The sequence below is a fragment of the Cygnus olor genome, chromosome 25, assembly GCF_009769625.2.
Source record: "Cygnus olor isolate bCygOlo1 chromosome 25, bCygOlo1.pri.v2, whole genome shotgun sequence".
Classification (NCBI taxonomy): domain Eukaryota; kingdom Metazoa; phylum Chordata; class Aves; order Anseriformes; family Anatidae; genus Cygnus; species Cygnus olor.
The window spans coordinates 4316890-4322889 of record NC_049193.1 but is presented as its reverse complement, the minus strand read 5'-3'; positions in this window follow the sequence as shown (position 1 = coordinate 4322889).

Here is a 6000-nt window from a genome sequence, read left to right as displayed (position 1 = left end):
GTGGAGAAGCGTCTGCAATGTGGAGAGAGGCGGAGGGACGGAAGGGCGGATGGACAGGCAGGGGAAGGCGGGCAGGGGCGGGGAGAGGCCGCTGGGGACGCCAAGCTCCTCCCGGGCGGCCGGGGGTCTGGCTGCCCTGGGGCCTTCGGCGGTCGCGGGGTCCGTTCGTGTCGGGAAGCCTGGGGGGCTGCGGGGTGGGGAGGGGCGCGGGGACACTCCCGGTGGACGGCACCCAGTGGGGGTCCCTGGGGACCCCTCTCCCGCCAAGTCTCACCTCGGAAGCAAAAGTGGCGGTGGGCAAGGAAGCGTCTGCATGCAGACTGCGTTGCTGCAGCCAGTGCAGCCTCCGCGCCTTGTTCCCAACAGCGCCTGAACGGGAAGGGTGAGCGGGGTGGGGAGTGTCATCCCTCGCCGCAGGATGCTCCGTGCACACAGGCTGGTATAGGCCTCGCTGCCCCCAAGGACGGTGCTGCAAATCCCTCAGCAGGACTGCTCCTGGCCAAGCAGTGTCTGCCAAGCCTTCCCGCACTGCCCAGCTCTTCAGCTCAGTCCTCACTTCTGGTGCAATGAGCATTAGCTGCCAAAGGCCTTGTGCAGCCAGGCTGATGTCTTTTGTGCTCCTGAGGTGGCAGCACTCCTCCCTCCAAAGTCCTGTCCCGCAGCCAAGCCTGCAGCACTGGCTGCAGATTTGGAGGATGGTCTCATGTCCTTACACAGATTAGTGGCAGGCTGTTAATTGGGTTAGAGATAGAGAAGCCTCAAACCCAACATTCTGGCCAGCTGAATAAGGGAGAGAATTGGTAGACAAGCTCAGACTCACACACCTCCTTTTGACTTGTATGTCGCCTCTGCGGAATTGGAATACTCTGTCTCCACCTTCCTCTCATAATATAGCTCCATGCTTATACCACCCAGGCAGCAGTTTGAGACAATACACCTCATTTATGTTCTGTAGATGCCTAGGAGGCCAAATTGCACTTGACTTCAGATGATCCCGCAGCACAACTCTCAATTCTCAACCAAACCTGGGCAGTTTTCTTCAAACTACCTCTATGTATTGGTGTGCTCCTCAGACAAGATGACACCAACGGCTATGCTGATGGTGTCACAGCCTTGATCATCACTGACAATTCTAGTTGCCTTTTTTTCAAATTCTGACACAGTGAGACCGGCCTCATTAGACTTATAGAGATCAAGTCCTTTAATGAAGTGGGAGAACATGCCATTGGGAAATGACTACCTTCAAGTACTGGTTGAACACCTCACGTTGTCTCCAATTGACCTGGTGCAAATGAATCATATAAACTATCTGGAGCTGGAAGGAACTCACAAGGATCATTGAGTCTGATTCGTGGCTCCACACAGTACTAACTTAAAAATTAAACCACATCTTCCACATGCATCAGGGTGCTGCACCTGGGTTGGGGCAATCCCAGACTTGAGCACAGACTGGAAGAAGAACTCATTGAGAGCAGCCGTGCAGAAAAGGACTTGGGGATTCTGGTGGATGAAAAGCTTGACGTGAGCCAGCAGTGTGCACTTGCAGCCCAGAAGGCCAAGTGCATCCTGGGCTGCATCAACAGTAAATATGATGTAGAAATTATAAGAAAGCCAAACTCTTCTGAATTGGCCAGGTGGGGAACTCAAGGGCATCTCAAACTATATACAAGCCTGTATCCTATTTTTGTTATAAGGTAAACTTAAGGTTTCACTCCAAAAGAATAAACAAATGCTGATAAAACAATGGTGATCAGGGGATCATGATGTGTGAGTGTACTCAGCAAGTGGCAGGGAGAAGAAATTGTGAGGTAGAGGGGCAGTGCCAAGGAGACATTTGTTTAGTCTGTTTCATCTCTGTAATGAGGAATCATAGAATGATAGAATCACAGAATGTTTTGGGTTGGAAGGGACCTTAAAGATCATCGAATTCCACCACCACCACCACCCACCCCAGGCAGGGACACATTCCACTAGACCAGGTTGCTCAAAGCCCCATCCAACCTGACCTTAAATACTTCCAGGGCTGGGGCAGGAGATAAAGAACACTATGTTCACTATGTTGTCACATCAGTCATAAGGTGGAATATTGTAGTTCCCTACTTGGAACATCCTCAGAAGTAGTGGGATACAAGGACATCAAGAAAAGCCATTAAGCCCATGGGTTTGGTTGCACTGAGCAGAGAAGGAGGTGTTCAAAGGCTTATATAACAGTGGACTGGGGCTGAGATGCAACATTTAAGCCCGTACATGAATCCAGATATGACCTGGATCAGGATGGAGGGGAGGAAGCTGTGAGTTAGGATGGAGCCTGTCAGCAGGCTTGTGATAAATGTCTCAGGCACATATATTGCCATCAGAGTGTCTTGGCTGATCACTACGATGGAGGCCTGGAGAGCAGGACCTGTGCATCTGCCAGTCTCTTGGAAACATGAGTTCGCATAGGTGGATCCATGGAATTTCCTCTCCACATTCTGTGTGGGATGGATTGCTGACTGAAAGGATCATGTTTCCCAACACCTGGAGATTGCTGTTTGACTTCTGTAAGGGAAGTTTGATACAGGAGAAGTCTATGACTTTCTGTTCTGTCCATAATCAAAGCCTGTGAATTTCTGCTCTGATGAGCTCCAGTGGGAACACATTGTCCAACTCCATTTCCAGTCTTGCATCTCACACTGGTCTCCATTAAAAGTCCAAGTAACTTTTCTTTCTGCTTCTGCCTGTCATTTCGTCAAGGCACCTTGCCAGATTTTACCAGAGCTGCAAAGTAACAGAGACTTTAGGACCACATTCCTCAAGGGGCTCATTAAAATGCTGACAGCTGTAATGAGCTCTGCGTGTGGTTTCCAGCCACTTCCTTCAGAGTTGTAAACATTGTGTAGGTAATTAGGGAGCTCTCAGATGTGTTTCAGTGAATAAATACAGCATCACTTTTGTTTGTCACTTGTTTTAATTATGTATTGCAAGAATGGAAAATGAAGATATTTTGAAAGGAAATTATTCTGGTTTACGTCCTGGTGGGAATCAGGCAGAGAGAGGAAAGTATCTTTTGGTGGCCAGAGACATCCTTTGGCTCATGTTCTGGGAATAAGGCAATTCTTGTTACAGTCTCTTCTCTCGCCACTGCAGCCCACAGCAGTGCCACAGCTATTTGCAGAGCCTATGCCTGCTCTAATTACCCCTGTCTTTATTTGTTGTACTAACAATGCACAGAAGCAGGAGGAATATTCATCACCATTCTCCCAAAATTTCAAGACTTATGGCTTGTTTTAATGAAAGTAAGAAAGTCTATTTGTGTTTTGTTTAGTTTTTTAATGACATCCTTTTTCCTGTGCATCTGCCAAAGTCCAGTTTCTTCTAGACATGAACCCTGAAAAGAGCTGGCTCAATGGAGAGATGGACAGGTGATAGAAATTTTCAGGAGAAATTAGACTGAAAAATATTTAAATAAAAGAACGAACAGAAAGAAATTAAGAAGAGGTGAATACATATGCAGAAGAGAATATCCATATAAATATACATATATATGTGCGTATAAGAAATATGAGTGGTGGAAAAAACCTTTCTGATTACTGTATAGCAGTTATAAGATGAAATGTAGCATCCAGAAAAACTTTGCAATGTAGGGTGTGATATTTGTGAACTTGCTTTTCCAAGTGAAAGGGACCAAGTAAAGAATGTGGAAAGCAAAACCGCAAACAACATCCCAGTACGCAGTAATGATATATGAGGCTGTTGAAATAAGGCGTGTTGAAAAAGGCCTTTATTTTTTTCTTATAGTCAGCTCACTCACAGCTTCCTGGTACATAAAATGTTCATTTTAACTGCAGCTGAATTTCCTGTTTCCTTCTTAGGAAGAACCCCAGAAACTGCTTCTCAACACATGCTTTTTAACCAGACTGAATGAAAGTAACTGGAGAAGCAAGCAATGAGTGGTGTGCAGACAGGTAACGGTGGGCACATGCTTAATTTTCTCCCTAATTTTTAAAAAAGGATGCCAGAACTCATTTTTAGTGTTGGGAAAGACAGATGTGCCAAGTTACATCTTATGGCTGTACATCTTGAAGAATCAATAAAATGATGCTTATTGCTTACCATGTATGCATTGCAAAACCTCGGGCTTTACAATCTTTGGTTGCAGGACCTTGACAGCGCTGAATGCTCTGCAGTGATCATCCATTTTGATATTCAATGAGTACCTCTGTCTATGCATAGACATGCTAATACAGAAACTAAAGACTTAATACATGATTATGTTTTATACAATTTGTTAAACAGTGACCTCTCTTTTACAATGTTGTTATCCTAGGATTTGGCTGTGATCAGTATAGTATGCTATATACTGGTTGACAAAGTGTTATACTTCTTATATTAAGGAAAGACCATATTTGCTGTTGGAAAAATGAGTTATGATACCAGGCAAAAATGAATATTGAAGCATGGCCATACTAGGACATATTAAATCTCTATTGGATACCAGTAGTGGCCTTGTAGATTCTGATGGAGATAATTAAGAACTAGGCAGGAACATAGTGATATCTCATTTACCATTCACTAATAATGATTCATGGAACTAGAATATATAGGATAGGACACATGACCTGGGAAGAGTACAGGGATGCAGTCCAGATGAGCAGGGATGGGATAAGGTAAGCTAAGGCACAGATGGAACTGAGCCTGGCAAGGGACACAAAGAATAACAGGAAGGGATTCTATGGGTACATTGCTCAGAAAAGAAAAGCCAAGGGGAGTGTACCCCCTCTGATGGATGAGAAGGGTGAACTAGTAACAACAGACGTGGAGAAGGCTGAGGTACTCAGCAACTTCTTTGACTCAGTCTTCACTGCCAGTCAGGCTTCCCACATCTCTTGGTTCCCTGAACCTATAGATGGAGGCTGGGAGAGCAAGTCCCACCCACTGTAAGCAAAGAACAGGTTTGAGACCACCTGATGAAACTAAACAAGTAGAACTCTATGGGGCCTGATACATGCATCCTAGGGTCCTGAAGGAATCAGCTGATGTAACTGAATCAGCAACTGCCAAGCCTCTCTCCATCATATTTGAAAAGTCTTGGCAGTTAGGAGAAGTTGATGGTGACTGGAAAAAGGGAAACATCACTCCCATTTTTAAAAAGGGTAGAAAGGAGGACCTGTGGAACTACAGACCGATGAGTCTGGAAAGATCATGGGACAGATCCTCCTGGAAGCAGTGTCCAGGCACATGCAAGACAAAGAGGTGATCTGAGACAGCCATCATGGCTTCACCAAGGGCAAATGGTGCCTTAGCAATCTGGTGGAATTCTATGATGGAGTGACTACATCAGTTGACAAGGGAAGACCAACTGATGTCATCTACCCGGACATCTGCAAAACCTTTGACACGGTCCCACATGACATCCTGATCTCCAAATTGGAGAGAAATAGATTTCATGGGTGGACCATTCCATGGATAAGGAGTTGGCTAGAAGGCCGCTCCCAGAGCATGGTGGTCAATGGCTCTAGGACCAGGTGGAGGCCGGTGATGAGTGGTGTCTGTCAAGGATCTGTCCAGGGACCAGTACTGTTTAATATCTTTATCAATGACATAGACAGTGGGATCGAGTGAGCCCTCAGCAAGTTTGCATATGACACCAAGCTGAGTGGAACAGTCGATACAACAGAAGGAAGGGATGCCATCCAAAGGGACTTGGGCAAGCTTGAGAAGTGGGCCCATGTGAACCTAATGAGGTTCAACAAGTCTAAGTGCAAGGTGCTGCACCTGGGTCGGGGCAATCCCGGATAGGAGTACAGACTGGGAGCAGAACTCATTGAGAGCAGCCCTGCAGAAAAGGACTTGGGGGTTCTGGTACATGAAAGGCTCAACATGAGCTGGCAGTGTGTGGTTGAAGCCCAGGAGGCCAACTGCGTCCCGGGCTGAATCAAAGGAGGAGTGGCCAGCAGGTGGAGGGAGTGGATTGTCTCCTTCTACTCTGCCCTCGTGAGTCCCCACTTGGAGTACTGAGTC